General features: G+C 39.0%; 1 long non-coding RNA gene across 1 annotated transcript in view; it reads right to left on the reverse strand.

Annotated features, from left to right (window-relative positions):
• Positions 1 to 3,558: 3,558 nt before the first annotated feature.
• Positions 3,559 to 25,550, reverse strand: part of LOC122930538 — a 58,919-nt gene continuing 36,927 nt past the window's right edge. Inside the window, exon 3 of the long non-coding RNA XR_006388143.1 lies at positions 3,559 to 3,778. This is a non-coding gene — a long non-coding RNA (uncharacterized LOC122930538). The remainder of the gene's footprint in view (positions 3,779 to 25,550) is intronic.

Genomic DNA, 25,550 nt, shown 5'->3' on the forward strand with positions numbered 1-25,550 from the left:
ATATAGTTGCTGCATATCATTTTTGATCACATAACTTGATAGATTACAGTAGCATTTATTGAATGGGAAATTTGGAAATACAAATACATGTGCAAAGAAAAAGATGAAAGTGGAAATATTCACAGACAAAAACCACTTGTTATGGTGACTTATATATTGATCATGTCCTGAAGGGGGCACACTGAAAATGCCGGCAACTTGTCGGAGTTTAACTCTATCGTATCCGCACCAAAGAGCAGTTCAAGTTTTCTTGTTAATTAGTGATCCTTTCTCTCTGGTATACATGAAGGCTGCTCTGTGTATCTAGGGCTGTGTGGCTGCATTTCATTCCTATATTATCTGAAGTTGTACAATGTTTTATGCTCAGGAATACATAAACATGTTTTATATCATTGCAGTTTTATTGTACGCTTGCATTGACATTTTTACATTTACTATTTATGGACGGAAGAGAGATTTGTTTATGAGGGTCATCAGGAATAAAGAAACTAAGCCCACATACAATATGGCTTTCAAAACATCTCTGGGGGATAGACTATCCCAGAAAGCCACCCATGTCAGGGATAAAGCATGTGTCTGAAAGAGCAGTAGATTACTTCTGGGTATTCAAAGACACAGAGGTTGTAAGTTTCCAGCTTTTTTAAATGATGTTAGAATTAAAATCATATTTTGCTATTTGCCCATGATTTCTCCTTTCCACTCTAGTGTCTTCGACACGTTACAGTAGTTTGCAGGTCAGTACACTCATCTCACACAAAATAAGACGATTTCCTGAGAGAGCTGAAAAACAGACTACGGAGTATGTGTTTAGACCTTGGGTTTGGACTGAGTCCATGTCAACCCTGCATACTACTGACTACATAACAAATTTGTTACTTTATAATATACAAACTCAAAATCTGTGACGAGGTATGAAACCATCAGATAAACACGCATCAATAGTAAATTATTTTTTATATGCTAGAAAAACTGTATACTGCAAGTAAAATAAACAACATGAATGAAGGAAATAGTATTATAATGCAGAAAATATTAAACTCTTATAGCTGATTTACCCGGGTATAGCTATACGGGAGGAATCTGGGCCATGGAGTCTGAGATGACACAAAGGGCCCACACAAATGCCATATGATATTTAGGGGAGCCCTGTTATAGATTTTGCATTTGGGCCCGGGAATTTCATGTTACACCCCTGTCACTCACTATTGTTCTAGACTAACATGTCTGTTTCTGTAACTACTTGTATTCCTCATGTAATAACAATTGTGGAGCATCAATTCTTATGTTGTGCCATTTCTTTATTATTCCTGCTAGAAGTTATAAATTAATTGCCTGAAGATCCATCTGGCTGTTACCAGTTGGGGGGTGTCCTGCAAGGTCTGACATTGACAACGCTGATTGAATAGTGTCAGACTGTGCAGAGTGTAAGAAGGTACAAGGAATCATCGAGGATTATAGGTATTTGTCACCGAGGTTACTGGCTTCGGTGGAGTAAGAGCCAGTTTTCATATGTCAGCAGCAGTTGCTGTTTGACACTTTGGACACTTTGTTATTTAGTATGGCTGTAAATAGCTGATCTGAGACAGCTCTTACTGGGAGTAGTCAAAGTGCTGGGTGGGTGACTACTCCCCACATTCCAGGCCGGGTTTTGTCAGGCCTATAAAAAACAGCCAGCACTGTTAGGTGTGGGGAATTAGCTGTCTCTGACATTGGAGCTCTGGCAATCTCTGTACCGGGATCTGAGCCTTGTGCCAAGCTGGAAGCCTGAATCCGGGAGGACTGCTCTGTTCTGAGCTATGCCGGTCGGGTGTGGATTAACACCCAGGACAAAAGGTGACTATTTTGTTTTTGAGTTATCTGGGTGTGAACTAACACCAATACTGCAAATGAACTATCGTACTGTGTACTTTCAACAAGTGTGAATAAACACTGACGTTTTTGAGTTATAAACTGGTCTTTGCCTCTATACAGAGCGTCCCCACAAGAGACACATCCCCAACTCCTAACACCTATATTGCAAACTGTTAGTGATTTATTCATAACTTCTAGCAGTAATAATCAAAGAATGGCACATGGTAGACTCATAAGAATAGATGTTCCAGAACTGTCATTACAGTGGGGAAAGGGAGGATGCAAGTAGTTGCTAAAACGGACTTGTCAGGAGAGGTCACAGGTCCTCTTCAAGAAATATTGAAAGATTTCATGATGCAAAACCACTTTCTAACTTATAATCATACAGTTGTACTGGCTGTCTCCCATGATCAGCCCATTTAAGCCACTAGCTGAGTGCTGGAGCGGAGAGGTAACTACAATATCTATTGTATCCATGCATACATATGTCTATTACATCTATCTCTGAGATACTGATGGGGTTGTACGCCATGACATACTATACTTGGCAATAATATGAAACACACAGAGAGAATGCACCAAACAGATATAACACTGACTATGCTGGCAAGACATAAATACAGGTATTAAAAGCTGAGACTTTTGCCAATATGTTCCAGTCATGGAGATATCGGAGCCCATCATGCACCACGTCACGGTTCTCAGCATGGCAAGGGGTCCTAACCGCTGCTCTAACTATGGTGTGAACACGGTCTGGAGGTGATATAATTCAGCTCACAGCCAAGCTTCCCACAATTGCCCAGCATGAATACTGCGGTTGTACAATGTGGATGAAGCCAGGCCGTGAGCCACACCCACATCAGACCATGTGATGGAGGTTACCAGGTGCAAAAGAGTGTTAGAATGCCAAGTAAAGGCAAACGCACTCAAATCTAACAAGGCAGAAAAGGAAAACAAAAAAATATAGCGGCAATTCTGGAGGAGCTGCTCAGCCCATGACACTGTGGCGTGTCTTTTATTAGGGGAGCAGCCCGACCGCATGTGGACCGCAGTAATCGACTAACCCCAGCAAAATATGCATACAATGGAGGATATCGGCGCGGTCCACATGCACCACAAGAGCAAACTACACAGAATGTAGCAATCATATGAAACACACAGAGAGAATGCACCAAACAGATATAACACTGACTATGCTGGCAAGACATAAATACAGGTATTAAAAGCTGGGACTTTTGCCAATATGTTCCAGTCATGGAGATATCGGAGCCCATCATGCACCACGTCACGGTTCTCAGCATGGCAAGGGGTCCTAACCTATACTTGGCAATATACTATACTTGCACCTAAGTAGATAGTAACGATATGCGAAATAAGGGAGCGGTAGCGATGACACATCTGTATACTGTACTTGCACATTTTGCCCTACAGACCTGGTTACAGTCTAGGGTAACGTAAATGGTATTGTTTACTAACCAGTAAATTCATGAAAATGAACAATACTATAAACTGATCTGTTTAAATACATTTCTTTTTTGTCCATCAGTGTTTTTATTTAACATTTTTTGGCATGACAATTAGATCAGTTTGCTGGACTGCCCATCTATTTTCATCCATAATGTCCCGTCCCGTCCCCCCGTCCCCCCGTCCCCCCGTCCCCCGTCCCCGTCCCCCCCAAAAAAGACACTGAAGCTTTTTAACATTCACTCAGATACTCTGCTAATATGACAATATTGGATTATCTAAGGGTATATTTTAGGTAGGTTTAATCATAATGCCCAACCATGTACAATCAATACAGCCTGTAGAAAGTGGATCTATCATTTAAGTTTCTTCCAGCAATATAAGAAAACATGGACAGACGGGCACTATAGAGTCATTGTATTTCAGATACTCCATCTTGAAAGGAAATTAACGTTTAAAGTATCTGAAATAGAAGAGAAATAGTTGACATTAGATACAATTTAATTCTCTGCAAGTTTAATGCCACTGTATTATTTGGCAATATCTTACTTAACAGAAGCATTATGATTATTACTTACTGTGAGAAATGCTATAAGCACAGATTACAGTAAATTTCTGTCACTTGGAGTGGTTTACATGCATACCGAAATGTACAATAATTCTAGTAAATTACTTGCTGCTTTATATAAATACAGAGAAGTTAGCCGCAGTCACTGATATTGAACATTTGCACATTCTGAGTCTCAAAGCTGTAGTGATACGTGTATCAAGCCCTGAATGAAGCACTCCATGCTGTGAATTCTATATATACAGTTCAAATATAAAATTGTGGGTCTGCCTGGGTTTATATTAAGTACAATCTATAAAGGATTCCTAAGGCTGGATGTTACGTATGATAAACATGGAACGTAATTATAATCAGGGAGGGATTTTGAAACAAAATTTGACCACTCAGATTTCATTGAATGGAAAGCATGCCAATATCAGCCAGAACTGTGCACCACAGTGGCGCAAATGGCACTTCTTATTGCAACAGTGATGATTACTGACATCTAATTCTAACATATAGAAAATATTTTTTTCTTTAAATCTCTTTGGCACAAGAAAAATATTTTTATAGATCAGGGATGCTCAACCTGCAGCCCTTCAGCTGTTGCAAAACTACAATTCCCAGCATGCCTTGACAGCCTACAGCTATTACGGCATGCTGGGAGTTGTAGTTTTGCAATAGATGGAGGGCTGCAGGTTGAGCATCCCTGTTATAGATGGTCATAGGTTTTATACATTTTTGAGGGAGATATTTTGCATGTATTTGCAGTCAACTGCATAAACCACCATGAGCTGTTAAGTGGGAAAGATATTAGGCCACATGTATAATAGCATATTTGGATTCCATATCACATAGTACCTGTACCCAATTTTACTGAATTACTGAATACTGAAATGTTGATGTGCTATTTCTGTTTTGCAATGTTTTTTCAACAAAGTTGTTTTTAATTGTTTTCATTGCATATTATAATTTGATCTGTATTAAAATTAACTGGAATTAGTGACATCAGATGGAAAATGAGCCATCAATCATGACAGATAGGAAGGCATGGGGCAGGGATTCCGGCCAAGAGCTGAGCACTTGCCGTGATGGGGACTACCCACTTTGCACTTGCAGTCTCATTTGCATTCACCTGCCCCACAGGGAACAGCAATATCAACGGCCCAATGTGTGTAAATCTTACAAAAGTGCAATTATTCTATTTCACATTTTCTGTTCAGATGCAACCTAGAGAGGGATATATGTTGTCAAAGTATTTTCTGGTTATATATTACAATTATTGACTGTGGAGTGTGAAATTTTCCTAATTAAACATAAAACATAAGGGAAATGTATCATGATAGGGAATGTTTGAATTCAGTTTTGCTTGAGTTTATGTTGCTATACTTTGTGCCCAATTTATAAAATGTGCACATCTTTAAACTTAACACTTTTGTCTAGAAATGCTACCCCCATTTTCTACATCAGTCTCCTATCGGAGTGGCTTTGAGGCTTTTTGGGGGCTTTTTAAAAAAGTAGCTGTCATAATTCGGGATTGAAACGCATTAAACATGCCTAACCATGCCCATCTTACTTTTAAAAACTGGAGTGGTGTAAAAATTCAAAAATGTGCAATAATTTGAGAGGAAGTGACCTCAAAAAGTCACAAAAGCCCTATTTGTTTACTTTTTTAACACAGAATGTAGGAGTGTCTGGCTTGATAAATTACAACCAGAATTTGTAGATGTGAAGCAAGCAAGTTCTAAATCGGTGACATTGAAGGGCTTATTTAAAGTGGGGCAGAATGGTTTAAAAATAAAAAAGAATCACCTGCACCGGTCCCTGCTGGTCTTTACTTCCTGCTCCCGGATATGACACAAGAAATGGCTTAATGATTTTTTTAATTTATTTTTAACACATTCCACCCTAGTTTTTTTTTATAAATATAGGCCCTGGAAAACCCCTGTAATAAAAAAAATCCCATACAATGTGTTTCTACCTTTAGTTACTTACCATTGGTATTTTACATGTCTTTTTGAGTCAAAGGGATATTCTTTTAAGTTGAATTTTCAACATTCAAAGGTTTGAATCCCATTGTTTTAGTGTTTGAAGACTGTAATATTGACAGCAGACACCTGCCTTAAGAAACAGGACGTCTGGTTATCTTTTGATTGGCATGGAAGACATCAAATAGTCACTCAGATCAGTAGAATTTTAGAAGCAGCTCAAATATATCCTATCTGATCATAGCAAAGCTGTAGTTTGATGAGCATGACCAACATGTACCAAATATTAGAGCTCAGGTGTATGATTGAGATGTTAGCTTATGAAGGGCATATGTAAGGAAAAATGCTATTGTATTGGAAGATGTATAACTTCTTTGCCACATTTACATTGTGGTAATAAAATAGTTGTTACTAGGTAGTCAAACCTCTTATATAAAGAACAAGAGTGATGTATTAGGCAGTCTTGTAAGCTATTGTTTAAAAAGTGAATGACAAGAAAATCCCCCTCAAAATAGATTTTCTGTGATTTTTTAGAAATGATCATTTCAAGATCACTACTTTTTGCCATGACATTCTAAGAGACATGTACCTACACATAGTACCAAAGTTCCAAACTGCGGACCTGCCTTTTCTGTTACTGTAGGATTTCAGGGGAGATACCAAAGTAGTATGGAAATTTATAAACCATCTGGAATCATGAGAAAAAAAACTATATGTGCCTCTGTAAAAAATAAAATAAAATAAATAAACCTTTGCACATGCACAGAATGGACAATGAGTTATGGGTACTGTATGGTGTATGTGAAATACATAAGGTCAAATAAATGATGTTTCACTTTAATTATAGCTCCTAGATGGGACAAACCCAGACACTCAGCATACACACAGATATGCAGGTAAAATATTGTGCAAAGTTCATTTATTTCAGTAATGTAACTTAAAAGGTGAAACTAACATATGAGATAGACTCATTACATGCAAAGCGAGATATCTCAAGCCTTTATTTGTTATAATTTGGATGATAATGGCTTACAGCTTATAAAAACCCCAAAGTCACAATCTCAGGTCCCTTTGCTCAGGGGGTATGGATTAATTAGCTGACCAGAGTGTGAAACTTTGAGCCTAGAATATTGAACCTTTTCACAGTATTCTAATTTTAAGTTGCATTAATGCAATTCCTTTTAAGTTGCATTACTGAAATAAATGAATTTTTGCATGATATTTAAAATTTTAGAGCTTTAACTGTAATACATAAATGTATCTTTATTGAAATCGATAAAACAAAAAATAAATGCAAAAATTGGCAAAGACAGACAAAACCACATGGTAAGTGGACATAATACGTCGGGACGTCAAGTTATAGCATTGCAAGTAGTGGAAAAGCTGGGATGGAAAAACAAGTATAAATAAATATAAAATCAAATCATGTGGATCCCCCACCTAGATAATAAAACATGATTCACAACATATACACAACACAAACCTGGCTAGTGGCACCTCTTAGAGACCCCAACACGTCTTTCGCGTCAGCTTCCTCAGGGGGAGTAGAGGCATAAGGCAGAGAGGCCCCTATATATATACCCAGTACTACCAATTAGTCACACATGATGAAAATTGTGGGCGGCCGCATTGTGGGCGGCTGCTTCAGACCAGGGTCACTAGGTAAACTTGTTGCACTTGCACTTTAAACTGTGTCTCCCCCCCCTGCAGTCTCTGCCTTGTGAGGGCTGCACCCAGGTCCACACTTCCTTAAGTGGTTGGAGTGTTTTACTATGCATGTCCTGGGTGCTATTGTTGCTATATGCGCCCCACTAAGCTGACACTGCTTTATTTGTGTAGGGGGGGGATACTAGTCCCTTGTTGGTCTGGAGCTCACTCTGTTTTTATACAATTAATTGTAACACCGTCGTGTTCCCATGATGTGCTGTTTTCTGTATATGTTTTAACAATGATATACCATTTTTTTGGATATCCAATAAAGGAATTAATTAATTAGAATCGCTCTCTGTGTGGATGCTTTTTGAGCTGTGTAGGTGGTAATACGAATAACTCCATGCGAGATATTTATGATACGTTTGTTTTGGTGTTTTATGATGAAAATCATGTAAGCTAAGCCCCACTTCACATCATACATCCATTCACACAGGGCATATCCTTCTGCAAGCATGTCTAGCAGATTGCGATCATGTGATCAAAGCGTCATGTGATAAAAAAAGAGTAGTAGAAGACTGCGCTTAATAATAGCATCAAATAATGAATGATAGCCTCGACACCTCCCCCGTCGACCACATGATCCAGTGTGGGTGTGGTGCAGGCACGGAATCGAGCAGTTGCCAGATCCACCATCTTGGATAAGGGCAAAATGCCCAAGGAGAAAAACCCAACCCATAGTCACCTCCAACGTGTCCGGGTTTCATGACAGCAGTGACAGTGCAGGAAAGAGTAAGCAAGTAAAAATAAACACCAGAAAAATGAGTGAAAAAAAGTGTGTGATTTGCCAGAGGGCAAAAACCAAGAAGTGTGAACAGAAGGCAAAGGGAGAAAAAATGGAAAGTACAAACGGAAAAATGAGAATATGAATTAAATATAACACAAGGTGTGCATGTGTAAAAGGTGCAGAAAAATTTGATGAATAATTATTTTTTATTATTTTATTATTTTTGTGTGGAAACATTTTTTGGGGTAAAAGAGTAGGAAATGTGAAGAATGTAAAATGTGTGGTGTACAGAAGAAAGAAAAAAAAAAGAAAAGAAGAAAGGAAAGGAAAAATGGTAGAGGAAGTGAGGAGTAGAAGGTGTGTGTCATGTGTGACCATGGAGGGAATTTTTTTTTTATCAAGTAGAAAAAAAGAAAAAAAAATTGAGAATGCAAAAAGTGAAATATAAAAAAACACAAAATGGTTGCATGAAAACCGACTGTGAAGGGAGTGAGTGTGAGAGAAAAAGTGGAAAAAAAATGATAAAAAAATTAAACAAAAATTTAAAATTGGGACCAGGTAAGGTTAAGAAACACACTAAAATAGTGATGAAAAGGAGGTACTACCTGCCAGATCTGTAATTAAATTAGAAATAAAACGGGCTCTTGTCAGAGATCAAGAAAAAAGCTGTCACAGAAGGCCAAGGCTAAAACGTTAAAGAACTTATATAATACAGCACAAGGAGGAAAAAGGTCTACATAGAAATCAAAGATTTTTTCTTTCTTCCATGCTGATAGATCCACAGCTGAAGACTGCACAGGTGTAGGCTCAACCACAACAGGAGTGTGAATTTTAAAAATTATTTTAAAAATGTCCGATAAAATAGAGGGGCGATTGCCCAAAGGAAATCATAGGCGGATTAGTACAGGAAAATGAAAAAAAAAAGGGGGAAAGAAACGTAAAAGAAAATGTGAAATATAAGTAAATAGGTAAATATACATAAAAGAAAAGGAAACTAAGAAAAAAAAACATCAAAGATAAGATGCAAAAGACAGATTTTCATTCAAGCCCCCAGTGGTCACCGTATTCAGAGTATAAATCCATTCGGACTCCCTCTTTAATAGCAGATTTTTCAATTACCCCCTCGTTGTGAAATGAGAATTCGATCAATACCAATAAATCTGAGGAGATCACCCCTACAGTTATGGTATTGATGAAAATGTTTGGGTTTCAATGTGGACATGTCCACCGTATCCTTCGCTGCCTCTATTCCCAAAACATGTTCACGAATGCGGCGTTTAAACTCTCGGGATGTAAGTCCCACATAAATCAGATTGCAGGGACAAGTATAGGTAGAGATGAAACATGGGATGTCCAATTACAAAGTTTTTCTGGTCTGTGAAAACAAAAGAGTTTCTCTGTTGGAATACTTAGCTTGAGTATATCCAGCCCTGATATCTCGTTTGTTGTATCCATGTGTCAGAAATCTCCATTGTAAATCCACCACCTGATTTTCAGAAAGCTCCAAATTAGAGCAGATTCTTCTGGCACGTAAAAATGTGTCCAACAGGGATACTTTTAATTAGAGATTTTGGATGTGAAGAACTAACATGTATGCGCATTGACAGATGTTTCCTTTCTAAAAAGATCAGAAACCACGGTCCCATCATCTGCCACCTGAAAGTCGACATTATATTAATAAATTCAATCTTCCATGTGTCCGCCTTATAGGTAAGTTTGATATTCATATCATTATGATTCAGACCCTCTATAAAGGCATGGAGTTCCTCCAACGAGCACTGCCAGATGAAAAGCACGTCATCTCTGAATCGGCACTATAGTTGTACCTCCTCAATTTGTGGTGCAGGTTCCATAAGAAAGATCTGTCTTTCCCACAGCCCCAAGAAGAGGCCAACCCTTTAAGTTACTTTTACACAGGCCAAGGTTGGGAGTCCATTCCCAATTATTTCCCTGTGTAAATTGCTGATCAGTCAACAAATGAGTAAACATAATATTCATCTGAGTATCTTTTATCTTTTTTGCACATCAACCTGGGTAAACAGGGATGTGCTTCCTACAAACAATCAATCTGCAAGTGCATGAACAATCACAGTAGTGATTATTCATCACCATTTTTTCGGTGAGCCCATGCTCAGGGGGCTTGCCTGCTGGCCAGGTACATAACCATCCGATGCTCTCAGCATTAATTAATGCTAGGAGTGTCAGGTATTTATGCACCTGGCCGCAGATGCCCTCCTGAATTCAACTGTATCACTGTCCTCAGTATGGTGATAAAGCATTATTTTATGCTGCACTGTAGTATTTTGTGTTGCTGAGGCGGTATTTTGTGCTGCACTACAGTATTGATGCCTACTTCTGTTGTCCCTGCCTACTTGTGGCTTGTGTTTTACCTGCCGACTTCTGTTGTCCCCGCATACTTGTGGCTTCCAGGGCCACTTTAAGTTTCCAGTCTGCCCCTGTTCCCCATACAGAGGGGATCTTTGCTGCATGTAACCCTGGCTCTACAAACAGGCAATTATCGGGAACTAGTGTTGAGCAAATTGTGTTCAGACTGCTGTATCGAATCCTGATTAGTTTAAAAACTTCATTAATAATATAGCCTCCGCACTACTGTAAAATATATGGGCTCTGGGGATCTTTGAGATATTGCTGCAAATATCGCAATGCTTGCTTCATCTCGCGTCTATGACGTGACACTTCGGTTATGCACTTCTTTAATGATGCACAAAGCCGAGTTCAGCTTCGGATTTTGACACCGTTATTTATGCGCATTACCGAAGTGTCACATCATGGACATTAGACAAAGCAAGTCTCGTGATACAGAGACTTGCAGCTAGATCACAAAGACCTCCACAGTGCCCAATACATGGTAGTATGGAGAATATTCGAGTTCGGACCGGATGAGCTCAGCACTATCAGGAACATTTGACTCATTCCTGAATATTCTCTGTACATCGGCCTATGGAAATCAGATCTGGACCAAGCTCAAGGATACCACTGATGTGATCTTCTGACATGTCATTCTGACTTTCATTTGTAATTAACACTCAGTTCTGTTTGTATGTCATAACTGAGCAGTTTGGATTATGTTTCATAACAACAAAAATAAAACTATTGTTGATGATAGCTGCTTTTTACGTTATGAAGTTGTTGAGCTGCTCCCTAGCGGTACTAAGCTTTAAATGCTATTGCAAACAAATGAATATAAAGAAGGTAAAAGCGCTAAAGTGAATTGAAGAAAACGATAAACCTAAATAGCCAGTAGCTTTGAGCAAAAAGATACAAAAGTTTTTGTAATTCACAAACATAATAAAAACATTATGTGCTTTTTTAATGATTTTATTCTGTGCTCTAAATAAACATTCCCACTTCTTAGCTGCAAGCCTTCATCCTTTGCTAATTTTATGGCTTAATCAGATTTGATTGAACACTTCTGTTTCTATTATAAGCTGTTAGTTTTCATTACCAAGGAATTTCCAAATAGACAGTATTCATCAAAAGTTTAGAAATATGCCTTCAACTATAGAATGAGATAACTCGTGTCACATTAATTAAGGTTCAAACGTCCAGACAGGTACAGTATACCGGCCATCAGATCATGGAAGGATGAAACATTCTCTAACATTTCCTTGGCAAAATGTTTACCCTCAAACTTTTTATCTTTTTACCTTAAAAGCCATAAGATCTTCTATAGGTGATGTGGAAGAGGCAAGAGGCTAAAACAATGTCAGTGTTTCCCATAGCAAGCAATCAGATTTCAGTTTAAATTTTTTAACAATTACAATCATTAGCTGTGGGCAACCCTTACTCTTTTAATGACATCACATTTTACTATTTATATGTGCATGTACAACATTAAAGGAGTTTTCAAGGAGTTTAATATCGATGGTCTATGCTCAGGATAGGTCACCACTGCACCACCGCTAATCAGCTGTTTTAAAAGGCTCTCCGTTGAGTGCTGCAGCCTCTTCCTAGGCCAGTGACGTCACGTTCATCAGTCGCATGGCTTAGATACAGCTCATTCAAGTAAAAGGTCTTGGGCTGCAATAACAAACACAGATGCTATACAATGAATATGAGCTTGGTAAGCTGTAAAGATTGCTGCAGCGCTCACTAAAGCGCTGCTGCCTCTTCAAACAGCTGATCGGAGACCCCACCGATCAGAGATCGATGACCTATTTAGAGGATAAGTCTTCAATATTTTACCCAAGGAAAACCTATTTAAAGGGATCCTATCAGCAAAATCATGCAGCATCATTTAGTGACAGTTTCCCTAATCCTTTTGATATGTTTTACTCTTAAGCACTAAGGTGTTTTGGAGAAAACAATATTTTAACGCTGGGTTTGGGGAGACGCATTGAGCAGATCCTCTCTGGCTAACAGATCTATCCCTATGCACAAGCAGAGTAACAGAGCATCTAGTGGACAGATTTACAACCCCATTGTTAAAATTGTGTTTTATCTGTAACAATGTTGTGGTATTTGAAAGTAAAATAGAGTATAATGGCCCAATTACTACATTTTGTTGCCTGCAGTAAAAAAGATAAAAAATCAGAGGCTTGCTAATAGTTTCTCTTTAAAATGTAAGAACCTGCAAATGTAAGGCAATCAGCCCAAAGTGATATACCCTAGTTTTTTTAAAATATTTTAGGTAGAATTGCTAATAAAAGATATTTTTTTTTAAGAATTTCCATGTTTTTAAGTTCAGTATATGATTTAATATACATTCTGAATCTCGATACTAAATAAATTCTGCTGCATTTGTGGCCTAAAAGTGTTTAACAGCTTTGTCCATTAAGGTCCTTTGTTTAGAAATTGAATCTATCCACTTGGCACCTCTCTTGGCAGTGGTGGTGAGTTACAAATTGTTTTTAATGGCACAGTGGCTAGAACAGATCTCTTGCCAAGCTGAGGTCTTGGCTTCTATTCTGACCAGGGCACCATCTGCATGGAATTTGTTCTTCCAGTGCCTTTTACCAGGTACACCAGGTTTCCTAATACAAAAACACATTGGAACTTAGCATGCTGTCTGTAACATTAGGTATATGACCACAACTCTAGTAGTAACACAACTCTAGTAGTAAAAATAAAAAATGTAAATACATTTTTACATCTAAAAAGATATAATGGGGAGCATCACAAATTTTTTTCCACCAACAGACCCGGTCACAAGTTCATTTCATACAGGCAATTCTGCAGTATGCAGGTTTCTTGGATTTTTTAAAGACATTTGATTATCTTCAGTATAAAATATAATAATAAATTAATAATGGAGTCCCACATTTTGCATTATCTTAGTCTCAAGTATTTTATAGTATTATATATATATAGTATAGTATATACATATATATATATATATTATAGTTTTATATATAGTATAGTATTTTTATATTTGGCATGGGGAAACATTACCGCTCAATGGATTCTAAGAAGTTGTTTCTCAAGTTACAATGGTCTCAGGTTACAATATTTACAACCTAAACCCCATTCAGCCTAAAAGAACAGTAATAGAACTGGCTCAAGGAACCACACCCTAAAAATGCACGTCACTAATAAAATGCCTATGAATCAGTATATCACACTGGGGCAAGAACAGTCAGTAAGTGAGCATAGTATTACTGAAATGCATGTGCCTACTGGCTGTCTAGTGGAACCAGTAGAATGTACAGTACTCCCCTCCACCTTTGACCAGATGATCTGCTTCTTTGCCTCCATTTTATTATTACTGTAGATTATTTTGCACTTTTCTACATTGAAAGTAATTTATAGCTTTCAGAAGCCATTTCTGTTATATTTTAGGATTTTAGATGCATTGATTCTTTAATATCCACCTTTTCATACTATAAGTTGACATTTGGGGGGGACTTTGGAAACAATTTAACAACAGCTAGTTAGAGTTACTGCATGCTCTCAAGTACTAGTTATTTCAGGTTATGGTGGTTGACCTGCAACCAATTAATGATCCTAACTAAAGGAGTTGTCCCATAATATACTACATGGGCATATGGATTTCAGAGAGGTGGTCTGCATTTTGATTGGGGTTGTCTCTAATGAAAAAGCCCTTTAAGAGACTGTAATTCATATATGAGGATGACAGTCCTAACTTATGATGTCATTTATAATAGATATACACCAATTTCTGGCATATATCTGTCACCAATTAGATCTCAAAGGGAATTTGTGGGCGAATCTGAGACTTCTTCCCCATCCACACCAGGTACGACAGTTCTAAAAAAAAAAAGGGGCATGGGATGGGGGGAGAAGGGGACCCGATGGCAGGCTCATCTCATTTATCATTTTTTACACCTGTTAAGGCAAGGGAACTGGTGTAAATTTAGGCTGGCGGTGGATGTGCCTAAGTTATGTAGAGGCCAGTGCCTCTACATAACTATGGCACATCAAGCACCAGCGCAGGGGTATTAAGACCGACATCTAAAACGCTGGTCTTAAAAAAATGTCCCTATATGTGCCTAAGTATGTGCTTCTTCTTTCTGTGCATCTTTGTATACATAGTTGTACATAATTTAGTATACATTTTTCAACAAAATTATATAAAACCAAAATAATTGACATGTACATAAACCTCTTACATGGAAGTTCTATGTGATTTATATGCACATATCTTATTACAGTGTGCTCCCTAATAACACACAAACTTGTAAAATGTTTTATTTCCATACGTATTTGAATTCATACTATATGGACAAAAGTACTGGGACACACCTCTAAGTGACTGAATCCAGGTATTTCTTTCAGTCCCATTGGCACATATGTATAAAATCCAGCCCCTAGCCATTCTGTCTGCCTTTACAAACATTTGTTAAAGAATGGCTCATTCTAAAGAACTCATTGAATTTGAGCATGGTACTGTATTAGGATGCCACTATTGCAACAAGTCAGTTCAAGAAATTGCTTCTCTCCTAGATATTCCATGATCAACTAAGAATTGTATTATTGTAAAGTGTAAGTCTTTAGGAACCACAGCAACTCAGTCACGGGGTGGCAGACCACATAAAGTTACAGAGTGGCCCAGGGTCTCCAAGTGCTGAAAAGCATAGTGCCACTGCTGACTCAAAAATGCAAAGTTCCAAACCTCCTCTGGCATTAACAAGAGCACAAAGATTGTGCAAAGTTAGATTCTTTGCATGAGGTTCCATGGCCAAGCAGCTTTTTTCAAGACTGTCTAGCAGTGTGATGTACAAGTGTGGTTTGGTGAATGCCAGAAGAACGTTACCTGGCTCACAGCGTTGTGCCAACTATTAAGTTTTTTACAGAGTAGAAATAATGCTATATGTAATTTATCTGGGGTCGCTCTAGGCCTCTTATTTCCAGTGAAGGGATTTTAATGCAAGACTTTTTGGACAATTGCAAGCTAACAACTATCTAAGAAAAGTTTGGGGAAGGCCCTTTTGTGTTCCACTGTATGAAGCAAGATACATAAAGGCATGATTGGGTGAGTTTGGTGTGGAAGAACTTGACTGGTCAACACAGAGCCATGACCGAAACCACATCAAACACCTTTTGGGATGTATTAGAATAAAGATTGAAAGCCAGACCCTTTCATTCAACATCAGTGTTGAACCTAACAAATGCTCTTGGATGAATGGCCAAAAATTCCCACAGAGACATTCCAAAATATTGTAGAAAGCCTTCCCAGAAGAGTAGAAGCTGTTTTATCTGCAAGGGAGGAACCAACTCAATATTAATGGCAATGTATTTAGAAAATTATGTCATAAAAGCCCCTGTAGGTAAAATGTGTAGGTGTCCCAATAGTTTTGTCCATATAGTGTTTGTGTATACACAATCTAATATACATAATATATGCACGGACTCAGTAAGTGTGTGCATTATAACATTTTAAATGAAGTAGCTTTTTTCTCCCTCCTGTTTACAATCCATGTTAGAACTAAAGCGATATTGTATGACAGAGAGATAACAAGGAATATATACTGAAGACAAACCGGTCTACCTGTCTTTCTTTAGCAATGACTAAATTACAGGTTGCCTTATCTTCATTGAGTGGTAGTCATTCTCTGCTCATAAAAATGTCAACATATTTAATTCCTTGACATTATCAGTCTATGCATTTTTCAGAGACATGCAAGTTAATGAGACTGATATCTTCTCTGTGTTCATCAGCATTTGAGTTAATCATTTAACTATTAAAATAGACTACAGTTTCAACAGAAACTAGGATTTAATTCTTATATTCTGTTGAATTTTACTCATGTATGCTTTTAAGGGAGAGAGCAGAGAAGCTATTGGATAATGCCACTAATAAAGCCTTTTTCCTTCTGATGGCATGATAAACTCCCACACTGGGAATCTGGCTTCAAAAGTCACCCTCCAATTTTACACCAAAAAAGTGCTATACAGACGCAAACAATGTTCTACAAGCAGTTTACATATATATATGCTATAAAATAGAAAAAGAACTAATACTAATCTTACCAATCCCCTAACTCTCCTGTACTGACTCTTCTCTGGCCCTCCACAGTCTCCATTTGCTAGACTACAGCAATGATGTGTTGACACATGACCAAAACAGTCAATCACTAGATTTAGCAGATGACATGACAACACAGAGGTCACCACTGTGGCCAGTGATTGGATGCAGCAGTTATATAATGTGAACATGTCATTGATAGAGCCAGGTCAACAGAGACTTGCAGGGGACCCAAGAAACATGAGCAGGGGATTGGTAATGTGGGTATTTCTTATTTTGTTGTTGTAAGTTTGTTTGTATGTGCGTATGTGGATGGACAGTCCCTTTTAAGGAAACGGTCACAAGGCTTTTTTCTAAAATACAACTGACGGTCCACCGGAAGTCAAATTCTCATTGATTCTTTGTGAATTTGTGAGAAGAAGAGGACGCTATGTTTTCTGATACTAAAAACAATAGGCCTCATGTATAAAATCCACTGGATGGAGACAACACAGGTCCTGACCATGAAAGACAGGCAACTGCAATTTTTACAAGCAACAGAGATTTCTTTCCTGTTTCATGCTATCTTTATTTGAAGCAGTTGCTATGCAGAGGTACTATTAAAAATGTGCCAGAATTCAGGCACAAAAAGAGTGGCATACAAGATTTGCACTACTCTTATTAACTATTTTAGACCTTTTTCACCTTAGGCAACAAAGGTGCATGGCTGTGTACATGACACAGAGTCTGATTTTATCATTTTTATCTTTATACTTCATACTCTGACACTGTGCTCCTGCAAACCAGCTGTAAAATGCGTTGAGAGGACTCCCATGCTCATGCACATGGTGAAGAGGAATCATAGAGGAGTTCTCGCAATGCATTTTACTGCTGGTTTGCAGGAGCACAGTGTCAAAATGCAAGTGAGTACGAATATAAAAATTACATAATAAGACTCCCTTAACCCTTTCAGGAACAAGCCATTTTTCACCCTTCTGCCCAGGCCATTTTTAGCAAATCTGACATGTGGTAATACATTTTAAACGCTTTTACCATTCTGAGATTGTTTTCTCGTCACATATTGTACTTTATGATAGTGGTAAAATTGAATCAAAAAATTTCATTTTTATTTATAAAAAAAATACCAAATTTACCAAAAATTTGGAGAAATTTGAAAATGTCAAAATATCAATTTCTCTACTTTTATGATAGTAATAACTACACAAATAGTTACTCATTTACATTCCCCATATGTCTACTTGCCATTTTATTTTTTGGGGATGTTAGAAGGCTTAGAAGTTTAGAAGCAAATCTTGAAATTTTTCAGAAAATTTCCAAAACCCACCTTTTGAGGACCCTTTCAGGTCTGAAGTCACATACATAATAGAAATCACCCAAAATTGACCCCATTTTAGAAACTACACCCTCAATGTATTCAAAACAGATTTTACAAACTTTAACCCTTTAGGTGTTCCACAGGAATTAAAGGAAAATGTAGATGAAATTTCAGAATTTCCCTTTTTCGGCAGATTTTCCATTTTAATCCATTTTTTCACGATAACAAAGCAAGGGTTAACAGCCAAACAAAACTCAATATTTATTGCCCTGATTCTGTAGTTTACAGAAACACCCCATACGTGGTCGTAAACTGCTGTACGGGCACACTGCATCACGCAAAAGGAAAGGAACCCAATGTGTTTTTTGGAAAGCAGATTTCACTTGGATAATTTTAAGCTGCCATGTCACATTTGAAGACCCCTTGATGCACTCCTAGAGTAGAAACCCCCAAAAAGGGACCCCATTTTGGAAACTACGGGATAAGGTGGCATTTTTTTGTTGTACTATTTTAGGGTACATGTGATTTTTGGTTGCTGTATTAGACTTTTTGTGAGGCAAGATAACAAAAAATAGCTGTTTTGGCACCGTTTTTATTTTTGTTATTTCCAATGTTCATCTGACAGGTTAGATCATGTGGTATTTTTATAGAGCAGGTTGTTACAGACACGGCGATACCTAATATATATACTTTTTTAATTTATTTATGTTTTACACAATAACAGCATTTTTTTATTTAAAAAAATCATGTTTCAGTGTCTCCATATTCTGAAAGAACTTGTTTTTTGGTTTTTTTGGGGGGCGATTGTCTTACGGTTTGAATGGTACTATTTTGGGGTGCGTATGACTTTTTGATCACTTGGTATTACACTTTTTGCGATGTAAGAAGACAAAAAATTGCTTTTTTGACACAGTTTTTCTTTTTTTACGGTGTTCACCTGAGGGGTTAGGTCATGTGATATTTTTTAGAGCATGTCGTTACGGACATGTAAATACCTAATATGTATACTTTTTTTATGTAAGTTTTACACAATGATATTTTTTAAACAAAAAAATAAATGATGTTTTAGTGTATCCATAGTCTGAGAGTCATAGTTCTTTCAGTTTTTTGGGCGATTGTTCTAGGTAGGATATCATTTTTCTGGGATGAGATGATGGTTTGATTGGCACTGTTTTGGGGTGCATATCACTTTTTGATCGCTTGCTATTACACTTTTTGTAATGTAAGGTGACAAAAAATGGCTTTTATTACACAGTTTTTATTTTAATTTTTTTACGGTGTTCACCCGAGGGGTTAGGTCATTTGGTATTTTTATATAGCAGGTTGTTACAAATGCGGAGATACCTAATATGTGTACGTTTCATTTTTTTTAGAGTTAACACAATAAAAGCATTTTTGAAACAAAAAAATCATGTTTTAGTGTCTCCATAGTCTGAGAGCGCTAATTTTTTTATTTTTTGGTCGATTGGTAGGGGCTCATTTTTTGCAGGATGAGGTGACGGTTAGATTGGTACTATTTAGTTTTTATTTAAAAAATTTGACGGTGTTCACCTGAGGGGTAAGGTCATGTGATATTTTTATAGAGCCAGTCGGTACGGACGCGGTGATACCTAATAAGTCAACTTTTTGTTTTTCCCTATTTTTTTCAATTTTTCTTTTACTTTATTTTGAGAAAAAGACGCTTTTTTTTCTTGAAACTTAAAATTATTATTTTTTAAACTTTATTTTTTAAACCTTTTTTTTTTCACTCTGGGACTTCAACTTTTGGAGGTCTGATCCCCTTTACAATGCATCACAATTCTTACACTTACAGCCTGCTTGCCTGTGAGATCCAGAGGGATGGATCTCACAGGCTCTCCCGGAAGGCAGCCACGATGCATCGGGGCTGCCTTCCCTGCCATCGGGTCCCCATCACAGCAGCACAGGGACACGATGGCTGCTTCCTCCCTGCACGGACATCGCACCTGCCGCGGTCAGCACTGACCGCGGCCGTGCAGGGGTTAATGGGCCGGCACATACAGCAGGGGTCCAGCTATCAGTGACTGCCGGACCCTTGCCGCGGATCGGGCGGGCGCAGCTCCTGCACCCGCCAGATCAATGATCCGTACATGTACGGCGCTGGTCAATAAGTTAAAACACATGGGCTGCATGCCCTGTACTAAAGTAAAACAGGCTCTCAAGCAGGATAATGGGGGTGGACCCATCGGGATAGGACTAAAAACCGAATTCCACCTCCAGAAACCAAGCCCTCACTGATCCACCCTACTACAGGGCAATTGGTGAACACTCACTGTGGGAGATTGGATTGGAAACCAGGATTGCTGCATAAATATCACAGAAGCTAACAGAGCCCCTGTCACTTTAGGAATACTGCCTATCATGATTTATGAAACTCTGTGCCTGTGTGAGCGCTAACATATATCAATAATGTTAAACAATGATAGCCACTTCTGACAGTGTGTGGCTAGCAGTGCCTCATGGACTAGTATATCTGTGCTGGCTGCCTGGAGTACATTGCATTTAACAGAGATACCCCTCCTTTGTGGGGGGTTTGGCAACTCCCCCCAGTCCTTTAGCAGACCTTCAAAGGAAAGCATACTTAACTGCTTCCCAGAGCTGGCTCCCACCTCCTTCTCTTCCCAGCCTTGGCTTTGGCTCCCAGTTTCATGCCCACTTCTGCCATGAGGCGAGATGAGGCAGTAGAACTTCACCATGACCTCCTGCATCGAGTCACGGGCAGCACAATGACAAGGCGTTTGTTACTACAGCATGTCATCGCACCACCAACTCAGGCTACAGGCAGGGAGCAGGACGCAGGTGAGTATTTTATTGGTTTTTTATGTATATATGTTGACAATATTGGGGACACTACAGGGGGCAGGAGGGAAGCATTATATACAGGTGTATTCCAATAAATTAGATTGTCATCGAACAGTTTGTTTCAGTAATTCAATTAAAAAAGTGAAATATATCGTATATCATAAGATTCATTACAAACAGAGTGATCTATTTCAAACGTTTATTCCTGTTAATGCTGATAATTAGTTAGTTAGTATCTCAGAAAATTAGAATATTACATAAGACCAATTAAAAATGACTTTTGATACAGAAATGTTGGCCTACTGAAAAGTATGTACAGTATAGGCCCTCAATACTTGGTCGGGGATCCTGTTGCATGATTACTGCATCAATGGGGTATGTCACAGGCTAATCGCCTCCATGCCATGCCACATTAATGCAGTAATTCATGCAACAGGAGCCCTGTTATGGAAGCCCAGATTGCTTTGATAGCTACCATCAGCTCGTCTCCATTGTTAGGTCTGATGTTTGCCATAATTCTCTTGACAATAACCCATAGATTCTTTATAGGGTTTAGGTCAGGTGAGTTTGCTGACCAATCAAGCACAGTGATGGTGTGGTTATTAAACCAGGTATTTGTACTTTTGACAGTGTGGGAAGGTGCCATGTTCTGTTGAAAAATCAAATCAGTATCTCCATTAAACTTGCCAGCAGAGGGAAGCATGAATCCTCTAAAACTTCTTGGTAGACGGCTGCATTGACTTTGGACTTGATATAACACAGTGGACCAGTGCACCAACAGATAACATGGCTGTGCAAGCTTCACACTGGACCTCAAACAACTTGGATTGCGTGCCTCTCCACTCTTCCTCCACACTCTGGGACCTTGATTTTAAAAATAAATGTAAATATAACTTGAGAACAGGACTTTGTACCACTGAGGGACAGTCTAGCCCTTTTTCTCCTTATCCCAGGTAAGACGCTTCAGACGTTGTCTCTGGGTCATGAGGGGCTTGGCGCAAAGAATGCGACAGTTGTAACCCATGTCCTGGGGCTGCCTCCTTCTCCACTGTGCCGGTTAGTGGGTGTACTGCAGGGTAATATAACGTTTTATGAAGTCACAAAAATACTGCAGTAATTAATAAATGGCGATATTGCCATTTCTTAATACCGCGGTATATCACTAAGCACATTTCATGGAGGCATGGCAAACTGTATAGTAACAGCAGCGACAGGCACATTTCATGGGGGTATGGCACACTTTATCATAGCAGTAGCCGACACAGTTCATGGAGGTATGGCAGACCATTCAATAACAGCAGCTCCAGGCATATTTCATGGGGATATGGCACACTATATAATAACAGCAAAATCAGGCACATTTAATGGGAGTATAGTGATCTATATAATAAGCAACAGCAAACACATTTCATGGCGGTATGGCACGCTATATAACTGCAGCATAGGGCATATTTTATGAGGGGATGGCACACTATAATAACCAAAGTACAAAACACACATTTCAATGCAGGGGAGTATGGGACACTATATAAAAACTGCAGCACTAGACACATTTCATGAGGGTATGGCACACTATATAATAACAGCAGCACCAAGCACATTTCATAGTGGTATGGCACACTATATAATAACAGCAGCACTAAGCACATTTCATGGGGGTATGTCACACTATATAAAAACTGCAGCACTAGACACATTTCATGAGGGTATGGCACACTATATAATAACAGCAGCACCAAGCACATTTCATAGTGGTATGGCACACTATATAATAACAGCAGCACTAAGCACATTTCATGGGGGTATGGCACACTATATAAAAACTGCAGCACTAGACACATTTCATGAAGGTATGTCACACTATATAATAACAGCAGCACCAAGCACATTTCATGGGGGTATGTCACACTATATAATAACAGCAGCACCAAGCACATTTCATGGAGGTATGGCACACTATATAATAACAGCAGCACCAAGCACATTTCATGGGGGTATGGCACACTATATAATAACAGCAGCACCAAGCACATTTCATGAAGGTATGGCACACTATATAATAACAGCAGCACCAAGCACATTTCATGGGGGTATGGCACACTATATAATAACAGCAGCACCAAGCACATTTCATGAAGGTATGGCACACTATATAATAACAGCAGCACCAAGCACATTTCATGGGGGTAAGGCACACTATATAATAACAGCAGCACCAAGCACATTTCATGGGGGGTATAGCACACTATATAATAACAGCAGCACCAAGCACATTTCATGGGGGTATGTCACACTATATAATAACAGCAGCACCAAGCACATTTCATGGGGGTATGTCACACTATATAATAACAGCAGCACCAAGCACATTTCATGGGGGTAAGGCACACTATATAATAACAGCAGCACCAAGCACATTTCATGGGGGGTATGGCACACTATATAATAACAGCAGCACCAAGCACATTTCATGGGGGGTATGGCACACTATATAATAACAGCAGCACCAAGCACATTTCATGGGGGGTATGGCACACTATATAATAACAGCAGCACCAAGCACATTTCATGGGGGTATGTCACACTATATAATAACAGCAGCACCAAGCACATTACATGAGGGTATAGCACACTATATAATTAGAGATGAGTGAAGTTTACAAAAATTTGATTAGGCTGCTTCTGTGAATTTCACAAAGATATTCACTTCATGACATCACGAAGTGCATTTCTTTGTGAGAAGCGGGCGCAATTATGGGGATCGGCAATTGCGCCATCCCATCATTAAACTCCTCAGATGCCGCGTTCATCGTTGATCGCGGCATCTGAGATAAAAATGATGACGTTCAAGGGTTAATCAGTTAAAAAAATAATAATAATACTCACCTTGCGTGCAAAAAGGCCACTGCAGCCATCTTCATTGAAGATTTTTGTGCGGGATCTTCAATCAAGATGACCGCAGCTAATAAAATTTTCCCAGAAATTCGGGTCTAAGTTCAATTGGGATACTTTGATTCGCTCAACACTTTATAATACCAGCAGCATCAGGAAGATTTCATGGGGGAATGGCACACTACATAATAACAGCAGCACCAGGCAAATTTTATAGGGTTATGGCACTGTACATAAGAACTGCAGCACCTGGCACATTACATAGGGGTATGACACACTATATAATAACTGAAGCGCCAGGCAAATTACATGAGGGTATAGCACACTATATAATAACTGAAGCACCAGGCACATTACATGGGGGTATGGCACACTATATAATAACTGAAGCACCAGGCAAATTTCATAGGGGTATGGCACTGTACATAAAAACTGCAGCATCAGGCACATTATATGGGGGTATGGCACACTATATAATAACTGAAGCACCAGGCAAATTACATGGTGGTATAGCACACTATATAATAACTGAAGCACCAGGCATATTACATGGGGTTATAGCACACTATATAATAACTGCAGTTGCAGACTCAGTTCATGGGGGTATGGCACACTATATAATAACTGAATTACCAGGCACTGTTTATGTCACTGTTTATTTTTCCGTTCTTCTGATCCATCAGAAGAACAGCCCAAAAAAGTGGATCCTGTAGTTTGAGCGTCCGCCTTTGCACCATCAGTATTTGGTTAGCATTTGATCAGTACTAGTAAGGCAAAAACAGGAGTGGGTCAAAGACGGAGATACTATGTGATGGAAATATTTGCATGTCTTCTGTGTTTTGGACCCACTCCTGCTTTTGGCTAACAAATCATGATCAAATCCTGATGCAAAATACTGGCTGTGTGATAGAGGCCTTCTGGACGCTCAAATGTCAGGACCCATTATTTTTTTTATTTTTTTTCTGTTCTTCTGATGGGACAGCGGAAAAATGAATGGTGATGTCAACACCACCAAACAGGGAAACTAGAGGCCTTAACAGACTGGTGAGGGTGGCAACAGCATGAAGAGTCACAAAAGTAGCCCTGGAACACAGTAGGAAGGGGGGGGCAACAGCCATGTTAGTAACGGCACAAGATGGTGGCAGCGTGTGGCATCAGGCAGGTTACATCAGAATAGTGGCAGCAGGACATGGGCAAAATTAACGGGCCATTTATCACAATGTTCTGGTGTGGCAGCACACTGCAGTCAGATCATTACTGTCAGAATAATCTAGTCTGTTGTATCAGGCACCAGTGTCTGGAAATCCTGGTTGATCCAGGCCTGATAGGTGGTTTCTTCAGTAGACGGGTGAAGAAAAGTGCTCATCAGAGACTCAAGACTTAAGTTGCTGCTGATGGAGCTGGTGCTGCTCCTGACCACCCACCCCCCTCAGTGGCAGTGGAGCATGAGCTCAGAGAGTCCCCCCGGTTAGACCTTTGTGAAGATGGGAAATGGGGCGCATAGGCAGCGACAAACTGACTACAAAGGATGTCTCGATAGTACTTGAGTTTTTCATTCCTCTCAGAAGGTGTTAAAAAAGGACCCTATTTTGGACCAGTAGTGAGGATCTAATATCTTGGAGAGGCAATAGTCATCCCTCTGCCGAAAGGTCATAATACGGCTGTTACTACGCAAGCAACTCAGCATGCATCTGCCCATTTTCGCAAGGGGCTCAGAGGGACTCCCTGCCTCCATCTACACTGAATACTGCCAGAGTTTTTCAAGGCAATCTGCATCATCCTACTCGTTG

The sequence above is a fragment of the Bufo gargarizans genome, chromosome 3, assembly GCF_014858855.1.
Source record: "Bufo gargarizans isolate SCDJY-AF-19 chromosome 3, ASM1485885v1, whole genome shotgun sequence".
NCBI classification, from domain to species: domain Eukaryota; kingdom Metazoa; phylum Chordata; class Amphibia; order Anura; family Bufonidae; genus Bufo; species Bufo gargarizans.